Below are 23,515 nucleotides of genomic sequence, written 5' to 3'. Positions count from 1 at the left end.
ACAGATGATGCAATGAGGGGATGGAGGTGGACAATCACCCTCATGGGAATCCCTGCCATGTGTAACTCATGTGGCCGGATTGGATCATTACTGGCTGGTATGATTAAACCATTGACACCGATAGCAACACATAGGGTTGTGGATGTAAGGGTGAACTGAAATGATCTCGTATCCCGGTGAACTGAAATGATCTCGTATCCCACTTTAATGTTCGATGGAAGTTGAACTCAGTCAAACATTAAGAAGAGAGTATGTGTTGGTACCAAGTCCTAGTCAACCCTTTTCATGACTCAATGTATGGTCATTACGCCATTGTCAGACAGGTAATGTTAAATGTCCTCATTGGATAATCCTTCGAGTGAGCATGTATAAACCACCCCATGTGATGAATTTAAAGTACGGTGCACCTCCACCCAGACAGGGATGGTGTGTAGCAGTGTAGTTTGCAGCAATTTTTGTGCCTGGAGGCACAACAATGTGCCATTCTGTAATTGGGATTAAGACTTTACAGGACCTGCAACTGCGTCAACTCCTTTCTGAATAATGAATTTTTGACCTTCGTCAGACTAAGAAACAACTAGGAACTTTGACACTGATGGAAGAATTGTCCGTGGCTGAGACTCATCTTGCTTTCTCTTGTAGGCAGAAGTTGTAGGAGTAGAGGAAATCATTGCAAAAGTATCCCCAAAGATTACCAGTGTCTCCGATGGTGCAATCCTTCCTCATAGGGGCCCCTCTCTGAGAGCACTCCCGCCTTAGGTAATTGTCCACACCTCAGGTCACACCTCTTGAGAAACAGACGGAGGGACCAATCGGCACATTCGGAAGGTACCAACTTGGGTAATCACCCCTCTCTGGGCATGGCCTTTACCAGGGGGTACGTACATGTCCTACTTGTCTACTTGGGGTGGGGAATTATGCATTACCCCATCACCGCCTATGTGTGGGAACACGTGGGTTGGCCTTCAGACAAGCACAGGGAGGAAAGAAAGAGAAAGGGGGGAACAAAGAAAAGGAAAGAAGAGAGGTCTCAAATGCCACAGTGAAGAAGAGGGTGAAGAGAAAAAGCAAGGAAAAGAGAAGGACAAAGAGAGGACAGGTACTTTCCAGCAGAGAGAACAAAGAAGAGAAACTATGTCTTACAGTTACAAGCATCCGTCTCCGGACATAGGCACGAAACATGCTCCCAAACAGAAGGAGAAGGGGAAGAGGTGGGGGGGGGGGGAGGTGGCAGGGAAGGAGGGGTTGACAGGGAGGGATGTGGAAAAGGAAGGTGTGCAGCCTGGAAAGGAAAGAGAGTCACACTAGTTCGGGGTCCCATGTTCGCCATGCATGTATCCACAAAGGAGCTGTGGACCCCCTGGGCAGCCTATGACATTGTAGTTCTGTCAGAGACAGCAAAGGACCTTGAAGAGGAATGGAATGGACAGGGTCTTGAAAGGATATAAGATGAACATCAACAAAAGCAAACAAGGATAATGGAATGTAGTCAAATTAAATCAGGTGATGCTGAGAGAATTAGATTAGGAAATGAGACGCTTAAGGTAGTAGATGAATTTTGCTATTTGGGGAGCAAAATAACTGATGATGCTTATAGTAGAGAGGATATAAAATGTAGACTGGCAATGGCAAGGAAAGTGTTTCTGAAGAAGAGAAATTTGTTTACATCGAGTATTTGTATGGAGCGTAGCCATGTATGGAAGCGAAACATGGACGATAACTAATTTAGACAAGAAGACAACAGCTTTCAAAATGTGGTGCTACAGAAGAACGCTGAAGATTAAATGGGTAGATCACATAACTAATGAGGAGGTACAGAATAGAATTGAGGAGAAGAGGCATTTGTGGCACAACTTCACTAGAAGAATGGATCTATTGGTAGGACATGTTCTGAGGCATCAAGGGATCACCAATTTAGTATTGGAGGATAGCGTGGAGGGTTTGTTTGTTTGTTTGTTTTGTTTTAGGGTGCAAAAACAACCGGGGTCATACAAGCCCAAGTCAAAACTATAGTACACAAACACAGAGATGAGAGAAACAACTATATTTCAGTCCCAATACACAGAACAGGAGACAGCTAAAATAGGCATATGGAAAGAGGGCTAAAAAACACACAAAAATGGAGGTCCAAAACCAAAAATTAAATGGCCTTTGCCATATTACTTTGGTGAATAACGATGGCTAAAAAGGCAGTGCCCAATATGCAGCCAAGTTAAAATAATCTCCTTCCGGCGGGAGAGCCGAGAGCAGTCGTCCAAGGCGCCGAGATAGCTTAATAAGCTGAAGCTTATTCCCATGAAGGGAGGACCATTGGCGACACCAAATGGACACCACCTCCTGACAGATGACAATGCAGAGATCATCGGAGGGAATATAGGTACTCAAAGGCTAAGGTAAGAGGACTGCAGCCTTGGCAGCACCATCAGCAGCCTCGTTTCCTGGCAGACCGACATGACCAGGGACCCACAGAAACATGACATTGGCTCCACCAAGAGTGAGCAAGTGACAGTTTTCCTGGACCTGCTGCAGTGTACAGCACAGAGAGACTTTGGAGGGCTGAGTGAGTCTGGGCAGAGGACACAATTGGAAAGGCTGTGTAACCAGACGTACTTCGTGGCCTGATACAAGGTGAAAAGCTCAGCTGTAAGTACTGAGGACTGTACCTGAAGCCAATGTTGAAAGACATGGGTGCCAATGACAAAGGCACACCCAACCCCACAGTCAGTCCAAGAGTCATCAGTGTATACAAAGATACTATCACTAAGTTCCATGCGAAGGTCGTGAAACTGAAGGTGATAGACTGAGGCTAGGCTAGAGTCCTTAGGAAGTGAATGAAGGCCAAGGTTAACATGGGCCGCTTCAAGAAGCCAAGGTGGTGAAGGGTTCACACCCATTGGGAAAGTTGCAGGTAGCGTGAAGTTAAGCCGCCATAGCAAGTGGCGAAAGTGGACTCCAGGAGGTAACAGAGAAGAGGATCAAGCCCCATACTGACGATCAAAGCAAACATCAAAGAAGGAGGCATAGGTGGGGTGGCAATGCATGGCAGACAAACGGCATGCGTACCTGCTGAGGAGAAAATCACTGCAGTAGGACAGTGGTAGTTCAGCAGCTTCAGCATACAGACTCTCAACCAGGCTGGTGAAAAAGGCACCCGTGGCCAAACAGACACCGTGTTGATGGACAGTGTTGAGATGGCATAAAAGGGATGGGCATGCAGATGCACATCAAAGCACCCGTAGTCGAGTTTCGAACGGACAAGGAACTGGTAAAAATGGAGGAGGGTGGTTTGATCAGCACCCCAAGAAATATTATTAAGGACACTTAGGACATTGAGCGACAATGTACAGCAGGCTGCAAGGTAAGAGACATTGGAGGACCAAGAGAGTTTCCTATCGAGCATGAGCCCCAGGAATTTCGTAGTGTCAGCAAACGGAAGGGCAATATGCCCAAGATGTAGAGATGGTGGGAGACGGTTTTGTCAGTGGAAAAGTGAAAGATATTGGCAATGCTTCAGGAGTGAAGATGATCAAGACAGCGCTGAAGACGCCACTCAGAGAGACAGGTCCTCGAAGAACTGCAGTAGATGGAAAAATCATTGACAAAAATGGAGCCAGAGATGCCCAGCAGGAGGCAGGCCCTTATAGGGTTAATGGCAATAGCAAAGAGAATGATGCTCAGGACAGAATTCTGAGGCACACCATTTTCCTGAATAAAGGTGTCCAACAAGGCAGGACCCACATGTACCTTGAAAACTCGGTCTCGTAAAAATGCCCGAAGAAAACAGCTCACAGAAGCCCACTTGTAAAGAATACGGAGGATCCACTTCTCCAGCAGGTGTCGTAGGCCTTCTCCAAATCGAAAAAAAACAGCCACAGTCTGGGATTTCCACAGAAAACCATTCATAACATGTGTGGACAAAGTAATGAGATTGTCAACTGCAGAATGCCGCACTCGAAATCCACACTATGCATTCATGAGTAAATGGCAAGACTCAAGCCACCACACCAGCCGGGCATGAACCATATGTTCCATCACCTTACAAATGCAACTGGTAAGAGTGATAGGGTGGTAGCTAAAAGGAAGGTATTTGTCCTAATCAGGTTTAGGTATGGGTATGATGGTGGCTTCACACCAGCAGCCAGGAAATGTGCCCTCAGCCTAGATGGTATTGTATGTGTTAATGAGAAAGTGCTTGCCTGCAAGAGAGAGGTGCTGCAACATCTGAATGTGGATGGCGTCTGGTCCTGGGGCGGAGGACCGGGATGAACTGAGAGCACGATCTAGCTCCCTCATAGTGAAGGCGGCAGTGTAGCACTCACAATTCGGAGAGGAGAAGGGTATTGCCCAAGTCTCCTCCATTCGTTTCTGATGGATGAAGGCAGGGTGATAGTGGGAAGAGCTCAAAACTTCACACAAAATGGCAGCCCAAGGTGTTGGAGATAGCAAAAGGATCCATGATGACATCAGCACCTACTGTCAGGCCGGATGTGGTTCCAGAGAGCCGTCGGAGGTTGGCCCAAACGACACAGGAAGGTGTGGAACTGTTAAAAGAACTAGTGTAGGAAATCCACCTAGCTCGTTTGCTATCCTGAAGAACTCTATGACACTTAGCACGCATCTGTTTATAATAATAATGCATTGGGTTGCAGTTGAAACTGCAGAGAGCACATATCCATGCCCAAATTGCATCGTGGCATGTCTCAGTCCACCAAGGGACTGGGACATGATGTGGTAAAGAGGAATTGTGAGGAACAGAACATTCTGCAGCAGTAAGGATAACGTTAGTGTGATAGTCCACCTGGTCATCACAACTGGGGAAATCTTGTTCCGCGAAGGTCACCAGAGAGGAGTAAAGCAGCCAGTCAGCCTTAGTAAGCTGCCATTTGGGCATGCATTTGGATGGGGTAGGAGTCAGCAGATGGAGAGCCCATGGGAAATGGTCCCTCGAATAGGCATCAGAAAGAACTGACAACTCAAGACGATGGGGAAGCTGGGCATTGCAAAAGGATAGGTCCAAATGGGAAGTGTGCAAGGAGTCAGAAAGGAAAATGGGTGCTCCAGTGTAAAGGCAGAAGAGGTTGAGTTGGTTAAGAAGGTCAGCCAAGAGCGCACCTCTCTGGCATGACCCAGGAGAACCCCAAAGGGGATGATGTGCATTAAAGTCACTGAGTAGTAAAATAGGGGGAGGGAGCTGCCCAATAAACTGAAAGAAGTCTGCTCTGGTGACATCGAAGGATGGAGGTATGTAAATGGTACAAAGGGAGAAAGTCAGATGGGGAAGGAAAAGGCAAACGGCAACTGCTTGAAGGTGGGTAGGCAGGGAGATGGGTTGACTATGAAGATCATCCTGTATAAGCAGCATGATGCCCCCATGAGATGGGATGCCGACCTCAGGGGGAAGGTCAAAACTAATCGGTAAGTAATGGGAAAGCTCAAAGTGGTCTTGAGGGCGCAGGGCACAATTTCATTTCCTTAAGGCAGAGTACAAGGGGATGCTGCAATGATAGAAGCAGCTGTAAATCCTCTTTGTGAGACTGAAGGCTGTAAACGTTCCATTGGAGGACAGTAATGAGGCGGAAGAGATTTAGTGGTCTCAACTCAGCAGCTGCCGAGGGACAATTGGTGTAGAGTCGCTACTACAGGGCATAGAAGCAGGAGGATCCTGCTCCATGGGATCCACAGAAGCATCAGTGTGCTTTTGCGGTCAGTCTGTGAAGTCCAACGATGAAAAATTGTTCATGGTGTGAACTGGCAAGACAGAGGTTGGCGGGCTAAGCGACCACGTGGCAACACCATCGAGCAGATCTTCGAGTTGGTGATGGAGAAGACCATTTGTCTTTAGAAGACTTCTTTGAGCCCTTCTGATTAGAGGAAGACTTGGGTGTTTGGCTGGAGGGATGGAGGAAGTCTTCTCAGGAGTACTCCTTCTGTCCTTTCCTGCCAGATGGGTGTGTAGTGGGTAGCTTTACCCCTTCAGGCCAGAGTTTGACGGCTTGTTGCACAGCGGGATGGGGCAACGGCGATGCTACTTTGACACTGGGTAACTTCAAAACCTCAGGGCCAAATTTGAGGTTGCATGTCTGCGTGGCCATGTCCTTTATGGAGCAAGGTGTAACAAGAACACAACTATAAGTGCCAGATGGGAGAACACAGGGTTTTTGGCTAGCCAGTAATTTGCGAGCTACTGGGTAAGGCCTTTACCCAAATCCCTTGAACTGCCTGTTCATCTAGATACAAGGGACAATCCCGAGAGGAGGCAGCATGGCTGCCATTGCAGTTGATACAGCGGGGAGAAGGAGGCGGACATTCGCCCTCGTGTGCATCCCTGCCACAGGTTTTGCATTTGGCTGGGTGTTGACAAGATGTTCGAGTATGGTTTAAATGATGACACTGGTAGCAGTGCATCAGATTCAGAATGTATGGCTGGACTCTGATGGTTTCATAGCCTGCTTTAATCTTGGGCAGCAGCACCACTCTATCAAAGGTGAAGAAAAGAGTGCAGGTGGGCACCAAGGAGGAATCAACCTTTTTCATTACACGATGGACAGCAATGACAGCCTGATCAAAGAGGTAAGATTGAATTTCGGCCTCGGTAGACCATCAAGCAGCCTTGATACAAACAGGGTAGCCCTGGAGAAGTGAGGCAGCAAGCAGTTTTTGTGCTTGAGAATCAGAAGCCATCTCCAAAAGCAAAGTTCCATTCTGTAAACGAGAGCAGGATTTCACAGGGCCAGCAAATGGCATCAACACCTTTCTGAATAATAAACAGAATATCCGTGGCAAAGGACTGACCGTCTTCAGTAAGTGATAACACAAGGAATTGCGGTGCAGTAGGAAGGGTCTTCGAATCAGTAGCCTCATTACGTTTACATTTCGTCGACGTCGATGGAGAGGATGATTGACTCATTGTGAGGAAATCCCCCATGATTGCCAGCATCTTCGAAGGCACTCTCCTTCTGACTGGGGGCCCCCTTCAGAAGGGGGTCTACCCACCTTAGGTGATTGTTCACACCTCAGGTCACACCTCCTGAATACCTGACAGAGGGACCAATCAGCAATTTGGGAAGGTTAATGCTCAGGCAATCACCCCTCCCTGGGCCTGGCCTGTACCAGGGGTTTGTGCGAACCCCACCTGTTGACCTGGGGCTGGGAATTACACGTTACCCAGTCACCTGTTATGCATCAGCTCACAGAGAGGAAGGAAAGAAAGAGGATCCTCAGACGCTGAAGTGGAGGAACGAGAGAAGAAGGCAAACAAAGAAAGGAAAAGTGAGCAAAAAACAATGGTGAGATGGTTCTTACGTCAGCAACACACAATACAGAACATTTCCAGTAACACCCCAGACATTTTCCCCAAGGGAGGGGAAAAAGAATAGCAAGAGGATAGACATACAGCATGGAAGGAAAAAGTGCTGCAAAGGCTGGGGCCCCATGGTAGCCAAGCACGAACCCACCAAAGAGTGGCGAGCCCCCTGGGTGGTTGTGGAGGGTAAATACCACAGAGGGAGACCAAGAAGTGAATACACTAAGCAGATTCAGAAGGATGTAGGTTACAGTAATTACTTGGAGATGAAGAAGCTTGAGCAGGATAGAGTAGCAGGGAGGGCTGCATCAAACCAGTCTCTGGACTGTAGACCATAACGACACACTGCTTATAACATGAGTCATATGTAGACGCCATTTTGATGCTGCACTATGGCTTTCCATCTGCCAGAATGATTTGAAACTTCACCAGTGCACAGAACAAACATCAAATGTGAGGCACCAACAAGGATGCTTGTCTATGTATATTAATATCTTCTTAAAAAAAATGTGGGTCAAACCTCTTATCTTAGACACTGTAGCTACAAAAAGGCAGACCTTGTTGACAGTGTTAATACAGAGACAAAGATTAGCAGTCACATCATTATGGCAACCACGGTTATGAAAGTTAATAATTCAGTCAAGAAACTATGAGAGTGTTTCTATTAAATAGGGCAGATACGTAGTTGTTAGCATCTCATGTAAACATTGTTAGCATCTCATGTAAACAGTGAACTGACATCTCTCAATTCCAGTAACATAGATGTAGAGGAACTATGGCCAAAGTTTAAGCAAATTGTATATCGTAGTCTTGAGAGTTACATGCGAAGTAAGTGGATAAAGAATGTGAAAGACCCACCATAGTTTAATGACAACATTTGGAAGATGCTGATGAAGCAAAGACTGTTGCACTCTTGGTTTAAAAGAGAGTACACAAATGACAACAAGCAAAGGTTGGTGGATATTCATGCATCTATGAAAAGATCTATGTGCAAAGCATATGACTACCACCATAACACCTTAGCAAAAATCTGAAAGAGAACCCGAGAAAATTCTGATCCTATGTAAGACTGCTAAGAAGGCTTGCATTTAGTACCTTGTTGACCAGTCTGGTGTGGCAGCTGAAGATAGCAAAACAAAAGCTGAAGTTTTAAATTTCAGTTTCAGATATCACTCACACAGGAGAATCAAATAAACATACTGTCATTTGACCATCGAACAAACTCCCATAAGGATGACTTAGTAATGAGCATCCCTGGCATAGAGAAACAACTAAAAGATTTGAAAGCAAAAAAATCACCAGGTCCAGATGGAGACCCAATTTGGTTTTACAAAGAGTACTCTATGGCTTTGGCTTCTTACCTATATTGCATTTATCTTGAATATCTCATCCACCATAAAGTCCCAAGTGACTGGAAATAAGTGCAGGTGACTCCAGTATTTATGAAGGTTAGAAGAATGGATCCACAAAATTACAGTCCAATCTTGCTAGCTACAGTTTTCTGTAGAATCCTTAAACATATTCTCAGTTTGAATATAATAAACTTTCTTGAGACTGATAAGCTTATGTCCACACATCAGCACGGTTTCAGATATCATCGCTCATATGAAACTCTGCTTCCCCTTTTCTCACATATATAGGGTGGTCCATTGATAGTGACCGGGCCAAATATCTCACGAAATAAGCATCAAACGAAAAAACTACAAAGAACTCGTCTAGCTTGAAGGGGGAAACCAGATGGCACTATAGTTGGCCCGCTAGATGGCACTGTTATAGGTCAAATGGATATCAACTGCATTTTTTTAAAATGTGGAACCCTATTTTTATTACATATTCGTGTAGTACGTAAAGAAATATGAATGTTTTAGTTGGACCACTTTTTTCACTTTGTGATAGATGGCGCTGTAATAGTCACAAACATATAAGTACATGGTATCATGTAACATTCCGCCAGTGCGGACAGTATTTGCTTTGTGATACATTACCCATGTTAAAATGGACCGTTTACCAATTGCGGAAAAGGTTGATATTGTGTTGATGTATGGCTATTGTGATCAAAATGCCCAACGGGCGTGTGCTATGTATGCTGCTCCGTATCCTGGACGATATCATCCAAGTGTCCAGACCGTTCTCTGGGTAGTTAAGTTATTTAAGGAAACAGGAAGTGTTCAGCCACATGTGAAACATCAGCCACGACCTGAAACGAATGATGATGCCCAAGTAGGTGTTTTGCTGTTGTCGCGGCTAATCTGCACATCAGTAACAGACAAATTGCATGAGAATAGGGAATCTCAAAAATTTCGGTGTTGAGAGTGCTACATCAACTTCGATTTCACCCGTACCATATTTCTATGCACCAGGAATTGCATGGAGAGGACATCATGTACAGTTCTGCCACTGGGCACAAGAGAAATTACGGGACGATGACAGGTTTTTTTGAACACGTTCTATTTAATGACGAAGCATCATTCACCAACAGCAGTAATGTAAACCAGCATAATATGCACTATTGGGCAACAGAAAATCCACGATGGTTGCGACAAGTGGAACATCAACGACCTTGGCAGGTTAATGTATGGTGCGGCATTATGGGAGGAAAGATAATTGGCCCCCATTTTATCAATGGCAATCTAAATGGTGCTATGTATGCTGATTTCCTACGTAATGTTCTGGTGATGTTACTACAAGACATTTCACTGCATGACAGAATGGCGATGTACTTCCAACATGATGAATGTCCAGCACGTAGTTCGCGTGCGGTTGAAGCGGTATTGAATACCATATTTCATGACAGGTGGATTGGTCATTGAAGCACCATACCATGGCCCACACATTCACCGAATCTGATTTCCCCGGATTTCTTTCGGTGGGGAAAGTTGAAAGATATTTGCTATTGTGATCCACCAACAATGCCTGACAACATGCATCAGCGCATTGTCAATGCATGTGCGAACATTATGGAAGGCAAACTACTTGCTGTTGAAAGGAATGTCATTACACGTATTGCCAAATGCATGGAGGTTGATGGACATCATTTTGAACATTTATTGCACTAATGTGGTATTTACAGGTAATCACGCTGTAACAGCATGCATTCTCAGAAATGATAAGTTCACAAAGGTACATGTATCACATTGGAACAACCAAAATAAAATGTTCAAACGTACCTACGTTCATTATTTTAATTTAAAAAACCTACCTGTTACCCATTGTTTGTCTAAAATTGTGAGCCATATGTTTGTGACTATTACAGTGCCATCTATCACTAAGCGAAAAAATTGGTGCAACTAAAACATTCATATTTCTTTACGTACTACATGAATATGTAATAAAAAATGGGCGTTCCTATTTTAAAAAACGCAGTTGATATCCGTTTGACCTATGGTAGCACCATCTAGCAGGCCAACCATAGTGCCATCTTGTTTCCCCCTCCAAGTTAGACAAGTTTCATTCTTTGTAGTTTATTTGTTTGACCCTTATTTCGTGAGTTATTTGGCCTGGTCACGATCAATGGACCACCCTGTATACTGTGAACAATGGATGAAGAGCAACTGGCTGATTCCATGTTTCTAAATTTCTGGAAAGCATTTGACATGGTGCCCCACAGCAGGCTGCTAGTGAAGGTATGATAGTATTGGTTAAGTTCACAGGTATCAGAGTGGCTCGAAGGCTTCTGAAGTTGTAGAGCCCAGTATGTTGGCCTCGACAGTGAGTGTTCTTCAGTGACAAGGGTATCATCGGGACTGCCCCAGGAAGTGTGATAGGACCACTGTTGATTTGGTGGACAGTGTGGAGGGTCATCTGCAGTTGTTTGCAGATGATGCTATCATGTACAATAAGGTGTCAAAGTTGAGTGACTGTAAAAGGATATAAGATGATATAGACAAAATTTCTAGTTCATGCAATGAACAGCAGCTAGTTCTAAATGTGAAAAAATGAAAGTTAATGTAGATCACCATGAAGAACAAACCTGTATTGTTTGGATCCAGTATTACTAGTGTCCTGCTTGGCACAGTCAAGTCTTTTAAATATCTGGGTGTAAAATAGCAGAGTAACATGAAGTGAAACGAGCATGTGAGAACTATGGTAGGGAAAGTGAATCGTCAACTTTGGTTTATTGGGAGTATTTTAGGAAAAAGTGGTTCACCCGTAAAGGAGACCACATATAGGACACTGGTGCGACCTATTCTTGAGTACTGCTCAAGTGTTCGTGATACGTACCAGGTCAAATCAAAGGAAGACATCAAAGCTTTTCAGAGGCAGGCTGATTGATTTGTTACCAGTAGGTTGAACAACACACAGGTGTTATGAAGATGCTTCAGAAACTCAAATGGGAATCCCTGGAGGGAAGGTGACTTCTTTTCAAGAAACATTGTTGAGAAAATTTAGAGAACCAACATCTGAATCTGACTGTCCAAAGATGTTACTGCTGCCATCATACACTGCAGCTAAGGACCACAGACATAAGATTTGTGAAACTGGGGCTCATACAGAGGAATATAGATAGTCATTTTCCCCCTCACTCTATTTATGAGTGGAACCCATAAGGAAATGACTTTAGTGAGTCATGCACCGTACAGTGGCTTGCGGAGTATCTACGTAGATGTAGGTGTAGGTGTAGGTGTAGGTGTAGGTATAGACAGAAATATTAATTAACTAAAACCATAAAAAACAAATGTAATTAGATTTTTAAAAAATGATTGCCAATTCTTGCATAAGAAATTAACTTTAAGCCATAAAGAGTTCAGTGCTTTACATGACAAAATCCATACAACATAAATTCTTTCACATATTAATAAGGCAATCAATCAAGCAAACATAACATCTGAAAATTCAAAAACGTTAAGAAAAATTGCAACTTACTCTCTTCACTAATACTCCTCCTAGTTTTCTGACTGGAAGTGTTACCAAATTGTGTAGTAGGAGGCTGGAACTCAGAGCCAAACCTTCTGTTTGCTTGTTTGGTTGGTGATTCAGGTAGTCCATTTGGTGGTGTTTCTGGCTTTCTGTAGGAATGAAAAATCCACTTTAACTACGAACAATGCGACACAGCAGTAACAGTTATTGAAGAAGCATATATCTTATGATAATATACAGAAATATGTAGATTTTGTAAATTTATGACTTTTCAACAATGAGAATTACAACAGAATACACTTCATATTAGTTGCCAAACAATGGAAAATCCAGGATGAAATGTAACAATATTATGAAACGGAAAGTTGCTACTCACCATGTAGCAGAGGTGCTGAGTCACAGATATGCACAACCGAAAGAGTGTCACAAATAAATAAAGCTTTTGGCCTTTAAAGGCCTTTGTCAACAATAGACATAGACGTAGACATACACAAAACACACACACAGCTCTCTCTCTCTCTCTCTCTCTCTCTCTCTCTCTCTCTCTCTCTCTCACACACACACACACACACACACACACACACACACACACACATGCACGCACGCACGCACGCGCCCGCGTGTGTCCACACACACACACACACACACACACACACACACACACACTTGGAAAGCTTTATTTATTTGTGCCTATCTGCAACTCAGCATCTCCACCATATGGTGAGTAGCAACTTTCCTCTTCATAATATTGTAATATTAGTTGTATGTGTTTTATATTTAGATGCCAGTCTAAGATGAACAGCCATTTAGAAAAATTAATATGATGTTTCCCTTTAACATAACATTTGAAAACAGATCGGCAAATAATTTTGGATTGTTTATTCACCAGGAATCTTCAATAATAAATAAAACTAATTGAGTCCTGTTTATAGCAAAGTATTTCATTTGAAAATCAACTTCAGGGCTACAGGACTTTGGTTTGACACATCAGTTATCTTCCCTGAAGTACTGCAGAGTGTATACCCAGCCAACATTGTGTATGTCCTATTTTAACATTCCTGTTCAAATGTTCATTGTGTTGCGTTATAACTAAATTGCTTATAAGTTATGTAGTGTATTCTCCATTTTTAATGACAGTATGAGGGAAGACAACTACTCACTGCACAGTAGATTATTTATTTTGCCTGAAATGATTTAGGAAAACCACAGAAAACCTAAATCAGGTGAGTAATTGTCTTTACTCATTCCATTATTTGTATTCCATCACTGATTTTCAAACACTATAGTGCCTTCCTCTATTTCATATATTTCTATGCACTATTGTTATGGCAACTGTACTATTCATTCACTCATTCATCCCTTAATTATGATCTGACAATCACATAATCCAAGAGATTCTACTGGAATTTGGCACAAACCAAGGTATAAACAAACAGGGTGAAGCAGCAATTAGGAACTGAATTACTAACTGCTATTAACTATTTATGTTTACTTGAGCTAAATTTAACACAGTAAAATTAACAAGAAACTTTTGCTTTGAAAAAGGTTGTAGCTTCCTTAATTACACTATGTAGTTGCTGCTGATCTACTTCTAGCTTGTTATGAATAGGACCACAGTGCTTTTCCTCACCGAACAACAGTTCTCTTTGAACACTTATTACTATTCTCACTACATGATTTGGAGAACTGTACGTTTTCATCAAATGATGTGTGCTGTGTGTGTGTGTGTGTGTGTGTGTTTGTATTTTGTTGGTGTCCAACAGCGAGGCAATCAGTGCCCTTACACTTATCAAAAGAAATGAATGTGGAGATAAACTAAGATTGTTGTACACTCATGCACTTGAAATGACCATACAGTCACACTATCCCACATGCTCCAAAACCAATTAGGAGAGAAAGTAACTATACATGAAATTAAAACACAGAAATCGAAACACAGAAGAGCTAAGAGAAAATGCAGAGGAATGTGACTGGCTGACCCTTACAAAAAACTTGGGTGAGCCAGTCACAATGTTGACACACTAAACACATCTCCCTAGAATCTTGTTAAAAATGTTGGACAATTTACAAAACTTTAAACACATTCTTTGGAACATTGCTTAAAATAGAAGGCAGATCTGTCAGCAAACCCACCATAGTCTGCTAGTCGGCAAATAATAATGCAGTGCAATAAAGTGTAGTTGTGATGGGGCTGTGGTTTATGTGAAGACAAGTAAGAAGGACCTTATCCCATCGACATGGCTGAAAAGAAGTACGTCACTGCCAAGTTGTGGGCTTTACTACACAGAGCTTCTTGTAAGTCACTTCCAGCCACTTGTCTTCCCCTGGACACATGACCTTGTACCCCAACAGCAAGGTGACAGTATGCAGGGAGATGGCACACTGAAGTACCCACAGATCATGACATGCCTTCTTGGCTGCTTGATCTGCCCTTTCATTCCCCGCAATTCCCATGTGCCCAGGGACCCAACATTGTAGTTGGAGTATGGCATCCTGGATATTCTGGATGACTTTATCTGCTGGGTACAAACTTGGAGAGAGTAAAGGATGCTCAGAGAATTTGAACAGACAAGACATTTAGCACTGAAAGAATGTTGCATCTGCTCCAGTGCCTGCAAGATCGCATGTAATTCTGTGTCAAAGATGGTAAATTCCTGAGGCAGTACTACCTTGAGGGCATGATCTGGAAAAATCACAGAGTAACCAACAGAGTCTCCCAGCTTAGACCCATCCATAAAGACAGCTACATAGTTGCAGTGTACATATAAAATGTCTGTAAATATTGAACTAAAAACAGAAGCAGGAATACAATCTCTCCTGTACTGCACTAAATCTAAAATGACGCTGGGTCTCTGTAGTAACCAGGGCAGCAGGTGGTTAAAACCCTGGATTTAGGGTTGTACTTGCTCCACACTGAATGACTCCAGCGCACACTGCTCATGGATCCTAAATGGCTGTGTGGCTTGTGGACAGTTGAAGAAAAGGTGTTCCAGAGGCAGATGAGCAACAGTATGGTGTGCGGGTGGAGTCGGAGCTGCAAGGAACTTACATGCCTGATGCAGCATGAGGAGCTGCTGCCAGATGGTAAGTGGCAGTTCCTTGACATCAGCACAGAGGCAGGGTATGGGGTTGGTCTTATAAGCACCCGGGGCCTGCTGAATCCCCTCATGGTGGATAGGCTCAATGATTGATGGTCTTGCTGATCCATACACCATGTAGCCACAGGCCAGCTATGAACACACCAAAGCTCTATAAAACTGGAGCACATGTGCCCATCTGCTCCCCAAGACCTGCGGCTAAAGCACTTTAAGATACTCAGTGTCTTGAGGGTTCTGGCTTTCAGGTCTCTTGGGTGAAGCAATAACGGCAATTTTGAGTAAAAAATGTGGCTCAGAAACAGCACTGAGTTTCTAAAATGTCCAAGTCAGGCAAATTAAAAGAAACAATGAGAATTATTAAAAGAAACATACACACTTATCTGCAGAAAACTGAAAACTCATTTTTGCAACCCACTTCCCTAACCTCTGCACTGTAAATTGCAACTGACTGCTTGCTGTTGCAACACTGTAGAAGGAACAGAAAACAGCAAAACCATCCACAAATAAGGAGCAGTGTACAGGAGTCCTTACCATAGACGTGATATCATTTACAGCCATGGCAAACAGGGTAACACTTAAAACACTGCCTTGAGGGACACCTTTCTCCAGCTCAAAATAATCTGACAGCGAGGTGCCAACTCAGGTCCGGAAAAACTGTTAAGACCGTATGAAGAGGGGGAGGTGGCTACGAAAGACCCATTGATACAGTTGTGCAAGAATACGGTGTCTCCAAGTATTATAATACGCCTTATTGATGTCGAAGAATATACCAGTACAATGATGGTTGAGTAGGAAAGACTGCTGAATAGCTGTTTCTAGCAGGGTCAAGTTGTCGATAGTGGACCGAAATCTCTGGAATCCACACTGAGAGCGGTTAAGGAGTTGTCTGGTCTTTAACAACCCGACCAAAAGACTTAACCATTTGCTTCAGAAGACAGTTAACCATTTGCTCCAGGGCCTTTCCTACACAGCTTCTTAAGGTGATACCCCTGTAACTACTGGGAGATGTTTGGTCCTTTCCCAGTTTCAGGAGAGGTACCAGAACCGCCTCCATTCTTGAGTTGGAGAGGTTACCTTTCTACCATATAAGATAAAAATGTTTGAGGTAGATTTCTCTGACAGTGCTGATTCGGGCTACCACATGGAGAAAGGATACCTACATCACCTGAAGTTTTTGCAAAATGTTCAGGCAGTGTCTGAGCAATGTCTATGGGCTTCATTTGGAGACACCCCTGTTTCAGCATTGCTGCTATTGGTGAAAGACTACCTTTACTGGAAATCCTCCTGATGGCTTCCCATACTTTTGTAGAACAAGTGGAACCTTAATGGAATCTAGGAACGCTTACCATGACCGTTTTTTGCTCTCCTTAATGATGTGCCGAGCCTTGGCTCTAGCGACTCGAAAGGCAGTGCGGTTGTCTGCTGTCAGGCAGTATTTACACCATTGAAGAGCCACACATCTGACCCAGATGGCTGAACAGCACTCTTCTGTGCACCAAAGTACAGGCCACCTCCTAAAGGTGTTGTCCACCCATTTCTGGATGCTGTCATGGTGTTCAAACACAGTCAACTGGCTGAAAAGGGTCCAGTTAGCCCTGCCAATCATCCATGTCGGTGGCTTCTGTTCCAGCAATGCACCATCCAGCAGGTGACTGCAGATTGGGAAGTTGTCACTGGACTGAAGGTCATCAATGACCTCCCATGAACAGAGTCAGCAAGGGCTGGAGAGCAGAGAGATACGTCAATGGCCGAGAATGACCCAGTAGCAGCATAAAAATGTGTGGGAGTACCAGTGTTTAGGATGCACAGCTCTTGAGATGTCAGGAGGCTCTCCAAAACCTGACCCCAAGGGAAAGTAGAGGTCAAGGCCTACACGAAATGAGCACTGAAGTCTCCCAGGAGGAGAAATGGTCGAGGGAGTTGTTCCACAAGATCTGTGAAAGCCTCAGAGTCTACTGCATCCAGAAGAGATAAATACAGAGAGCAAACCATAAGCCACCCAAGTGCATGAATTTCAACTGCTACTGCTTGCAGGTCAGGGGGAGAGCAGAAGAGTGGTGCACATTAGTGACAAACACTGCAACCCCTCCCTTTGCTCTTTTCCGCAATAGATCATTCTTGTACAAAAGCATACGCCCCATAGCACAGGAATGTCTGCATTTTTAAAATTCATTTCTTGTGAACACAAGCACAAGGCATGTGCCTGTTTTAGAAGTTTCAGTTCCTCCAAATGAGTCCTTAACCCATTCATGTTCCACCGAAGTATAGGAGTCGTGCCATTAGTGTGGTTTTAATTTACCTCCACCTTTGCACTGGGGAGGTGAAGCACTTGCAGAGTGAGAGCAAGTGAAGGGGCTGCCTGGATCAGAGGCATCTAACTCCATGACATCCTCCTCATCAGTCACATATGCCAGAGTGATTTCTGATGATGTGGTGCCCAGGACAGCTTATGACCTGAACATTGGATCCTTTCCCTGCACCCTGTCCCACTGAGGTTGAGGGGTAAAGGGATGCTGAGGGACACGTTTGATATGTACCTTTTATGTATTAATTATCTTTTTTTGCATATAGTCACCAACTAGTGACTTTTGAAATGTCATACCATTTTTATACAATTTTTGTACAAACAGTAGGAATTTGCAATTCACATGTATAAGAAGCCTCTTACGGGTGACATACTTGGCAATGTATGGTACAGTACTTCATAATGCAACATACACTTGTTACATAGCATAGGTATTTGAATTTACAGCATGTTGTTGCAAAAATAATATATATTACAATCACCTCAGAATAGTACATTGTATAGGTATAAGAGTTAGGCCTACATTTAAGAATAGCTACATTTTAATATCAGTATTCATTCAGTGAGTACAAACATTTGAGAGTTAAGAATGATTTTAATTCCCTTTTGAATACTTTACCTCTGTGGCATCTTATAGCACTTTGCAGTTTGTTAAACCATATCTGGCCATTAATCCAAGGACTATGATCTGTTGTCTTTGGTTTAGTTCTGTTTCTGAAGAAGCAATCTTTTTGTCTTGTTTATGGTTACGCACACCAGAGCACTTAGTTTCATTATTTTTATAGTCCACAAAAAATGTTGTTATTTGTACAGATACAAGGAATATACTGTTACATATTTATGTTGTACAAAGGTTTCCCTACATGAATCTCTGTTTCCTAGTCAATGCATGGTCCTGATTGCTCTTTTCTGCAGTGTTAGGATTCTGTTCATGTGTCTATCAGCAGCACATCCCAATACCTCTATTCCATAATTAATATATGCAAATATTGTCCCATAATAAGCCATTTTTAATGTTTGTTCAGAGACTAATTTTGACAGTTTGCTAATTAAGTGCAGCGAACCGCTGATTTTATTGCATATGAAATTGATATGGTCAACCCATCTAAGATTTTCATCTAGGTATAGCCCCAAAAATTTACATTTGTCAGTGTCTACTTTTTTGATGCCACTTATATTATCAATACAGGTTTGGTATGAATTACCAAGTTTAAATGGTAATAGCTGGGATTAGCTAATATTGACTTTTAGTCCTTGATCATGGAAGTAAGTAGTTATTTGACTGAAGCCATCAGCTGCAGCCAATATTAAGCCTTTAATTTGTTTGCAAAAGAACAAAAGTGAGTTGTCATCTGCATAACTTACTAATTGGAAGTACAGAAGTGCCTCTAAATCATTAATGTAAACCAGGAAAATGAAAGGGCCAAATACGGAGCCCTGAGATACATCTTGTTTTACTGTTTTGTAGGCGGATTGGAAGTGTTTGATCTGACCATTAATTTCATAACTCAGCTTTGTACACTGCTTACGATTGGTTAGATAAGTGATCTGTAGTTGTACGGATGTGGCATTTATATTGTAAGTTTCCAGTTTGCTTAGTAGTAGCTCATGGTTCACCAAGTCAAATGCTTTAGTATGGTCTAGAAATACCCTGCTGTCTGCATTCTCTCATCCAGGGCATCATACACCTTGTAGAGAAATTCGGTAATTGCCATAATGGTACGGTGATGCTTTCTGAAGCCATGCTGTGTTTCTGCTAGTAAATTATTCATTGTGAAATAATCAATAAGTTGCGTCAACAAAACAATTTCAAATATTTTACTGAAAATTGGTATTAGTGATATGGGTGTGAAGTTTCATAGCTTTTCTTTCGATCCTTTTTTATGCACAGGTTTAACTGTACTTTTCTTCAATATATTTGGGAATGTGTGCTCCCTGATACCACTGTTGATCATATGGGTAATTATTCCAACTAATTCCTTATTGCATTTTAAAATTATAATACTACTCAGTCCATCCCAGCCAGATGAGGTCTTATTCTTTAAGTTATTTATTATTTTTCCTATTTCCTCCACACTCACTTCCTTAAATTCAAAAGCGGTTTCCAGCCTAGGGTAAGGCTTTACCATCCAAGTCGGACCTGTGTTATTAACTGGATTCACAGCTGAAGATATAAAATATTCATTAAATATATTACAGATTTTATCTGGATTCTTAATATGATTTCCTTCATGTTGGATTCTGTCAATGTGAGCATCTAACTTAGGGGTGGCTTTGCGATATCTATTTATTATATTCCATGAAGTCTTCCCTATATTTGTTGACTGAGCAATTGCCTTATCTAGGATCTGTTTTCTTAAGTCTGAGAGCTGTTCCTGAAATTGTTTTTAGCTTGATTGTACTTATCCTTAAATATCTGCAACTTGGTTGACACTTAGATCTTCAATATTTTGTCTGAATTTAATCAAGTAAGCTGGAAGAGTCAGTCTGGTGTTTTTGACATTTTGGTTGTGAGTTACTACTTTCTTAATTTCTTTCACTGGGCAGCAAAAATTAAGATATTGTAAAATAATATCATAAAATTGGGCCCATTTGTATTTCGACTCTTTTTGCTGAAGAACTAGTTGCCATTTCTCAGATGCTAGTTTACTTTTAAAAGCATTAATGTTTTTCTTTTTAAGTATTCTTTTGTGTTTTATGACCTGAGTCCTTTCTTGGATGCTTGTGTGTTCATAGTCTACAAATTGACATTTGTGGTCTGAGTAGTCGTACTGCACATTCCAGCACCTAATATTATCCTTTACCTCTTTACTTAGTATTGTTGTTGTTGTTGTGGTCTTCAGTCCTGAGACTGGTTTGATGCAGCTCTCCATGCTACTCTATCCTGTGCAAGCTTCTTCATCTCCCAGTACCTACTGCAACTTACATCTTTCTGAATCTGCTTAGTGTATTCATCTCTTGGTCTCCCCCTACGATTTTTACCCTCCACACTGCCCTCCAATACTAAATTGGTGATCCCTTGATGCCTCAGAACATGTCCTACCAACCGATCCCTTCTTCTGGTCAAGTTGTGCCACAAACTTCTCTTCTCCCCAATCCTATTCAATACTTCCTCATTAGTTATGTGATCTACCCATCTAATCTTCAGCATTCTTCTGTAGCACCACATTTCGAAAGCTTCTATTCTCTTCTTGTCCAAACTATTTACCGTCCATGTTTCGCTTCCATACATGGCTACACTCCATACAAATACTTTCAGAAATGACTTCCTGACACTTAAATCTATACTTGATGTTAACAAATTTCTCTTCTTCAGAAACGCTTTCCTTGCCATTGCCAGTCTACATTTTATATCCTCTCTACTTCGACCATCATCAGTTATTTTGCTCCCCAAATAGCAAAACTCCTTTACTACTTTAAGTGTCTCATTTCCTAATCTAATACCCTCAACATCACCCGACTTAATTCGACTACATTCCATTATCCTCGTTTTGCTTTTGTTGATGTTCATCTTATATCCTCCCTTCAAGACACTATCCATTCCGTTCAACTGCTCTTCCAAGCCCCTTGCCGTCACTGACAGAATTACAATGTCATCGGCGAACCTCAACGTTTTTATTTCTTCTCCATGGATTTTAATACCTACTCCGAATTTTTCTTTTGTTTCCTTTACTGCTTGCTCAATATACAGATTGAATAGCATCGGGGAGAGGCTACAACCCTGTCTTACTCCCTTCCCAACCACTGCTTCTCTTTCATGTCCCTCGACTCTTATAACTGCCATCTGGTTTCTATACAAATTGTAAATAGCCTTTCGCTCCCTGTATTTTACCCCTGCCACCTTTAGAATTTGAAAGAGAGTATTCCAGTCAACATTGTCAAAAGCTTTCTCTAAGTCTACAAATGCCAGGAACGTAGGTTTGCCTTTCCTTAATCTTTCTTCTAAGATAAGTCTTAAGGTCAGTATTGCCTCACGTGTTCCAGTATTTCTACGGAATCCAAACTGATCTTCCCCGAGGTCGGCTTCTACTAGTTTTTCCATTCGTCTGTAAAGAATTCGTGTTAGTATTTTGCAGCTGTGGCTTATTAAACTGATTGTTCGGTAATTTTCACATCTGTCCACACCTGCTTTCTTTGGGATTGGTATTATTATATTCTTCTTGAAGTCTGAGTGTATTTCGCCTGTTTCATACATCTTGCTCACCAGATGGTAGAGTTTTGTCAGGACTGGCTCTCCCAAGGCCGTCAGTAGTTCCAATGGAATGTTGTCTACTCCGGGGGCCTTGTTTCGACTCAGGTCTTTCAGTACTCTGTCAAACTCTTCACGCAGTATCGTATCTCCCATTTCATCTTCATCTACATCCTCTTCCATTTCCATAATATTGTCCTCAAGTGCATCGCCCTTGTATAGACCCTCTATATACTCCTTCCACCTTTCTGCTTTCCCTTCTTTGCTTAGAACTGGGTTTCCATCTGAGCTCTTGATGTTCATACAAGTGGTTCTCTTATCTCCAAAGGTCTCTTTAATTTTCCTGTAGGCAGTATCTATCTTACCCCTAGTGAGATAAGCCTCCACATCCTTACATTTGTCCTCTAGCCATGCCTGCTTAGCCATTTTTCACTTCCTGTCGATCTCATTTTTGAGACGTTTGTATTCCTTTTTGCCTGCTTCACTTACTGCATTTTTATATTTTCTCCTTTCATCAATTAAATTCAATATTTCTTCTGTTACCAAAGGATTTCTACTAGCCATCTTCTTTTTACCTACTTGATCCTCTGCTGCCTTCACTACTTCATCCCTCAAAGCTACCCATTCTTCTTCTACTGTATTTCTTTCCCCCATTCCTGTCAATTGTTCCCTTATGCTCTCCCTGAAACTCTCTACAACCTCTGGATCTTTCAGTTTATCCAGGTCCCATCTCCTTAAATTCCCACCTTTTTGCAGTTTCTTCAGTTTTAATCTACAGGTCATAACCAATAAATTGTGGTCAGAGTCCACATCTGCCCCTGGAAATGTCTTACAATTTAAAACCTGGTTCCTAAATCTCTGTCTTACCATTATATAATCTATCTGATACCTTTTAGTATCTCCAGGGTTCTTCCATGTATACAACCTTCTATCATGATTCTTAAACCAAGTGTTAGCTATGATTAAGTTGTACTCTGTGCAAAATTCTATCAAGCGGCTTCCTCTTTCATTTCTTAGCCCCAATCCATACTCACCTACTACGTTTCCTTCTCTCGCTTTTCCTACACTCGAATTCCAGTCACCCATGACTATTAAATTTTCGTCTCCCTTCACTATCTGAATAATTTCTTTTATTTCATCATACATTTCTTCAATTTCTTCGTCATCTGCAGAGCTAGTTGGCATATAAACTTGTACTACTGTAGTAGGTGTGGGCTTCGTATCTATCTTGGCCACAATAATGTGTTCACTATGCTGTTTGTAGTAGCTTACCCGCATTCCTATTTTCCTATTCATTATTAAACCTACTCCTGCATTACCCCTATTTGACTTTGTGTTTATAACCCTGTAGTCACCTGACCAGAAGTCTTGTTCCTCCTGCCACCGAACTTCACTAATTCCCACTATATCTAACTTTAACCTATCCATTTCCCTTTTTAAATTTTCTAACCTACCTGCCCGATTAAGGGATCTGACATTCCACGCTCCGATCCGTAGAACGCCAGTTTTCTTTCTCCTGATAACGACATCCTCTTGAGTAGTCCCCACCCGGAGATCCAAATGGGGGACTATTTTACCTCCGGAATATTTTACCCAAGAGGACGCCATCATCATTTAATCATACAGTAAAGCTGCATGCCCTCGGGAAAAATTACGGTCATAGTTTCCCCTTGCTTTCAGCCGTTCGCAGTACCAGCACAGCAAGGCCGTTTTGGTTATTGTTACAAGGCCACATCAGTCAATCATCCAGACTGTTGCCCTTG

Source organism: Schistocerca cancellata, chromosome 2, assembly GCF_023864275.1.
Source record: "Schistocerca cancellata isolate TAMUIC-IGC-003103 chromosome 2, iqSchCanc2.1, whole genome shotgun sequence".
Classification (NCBI taxonomy): Eukaryota; Metazoa; Arthropoda; class Insecta; order Orthoptera; family Acrididae; genus Schistocerca; species Schistocerca cancellata.
This window is presented reverse-complemented; position numbering follows the sequence as displayed.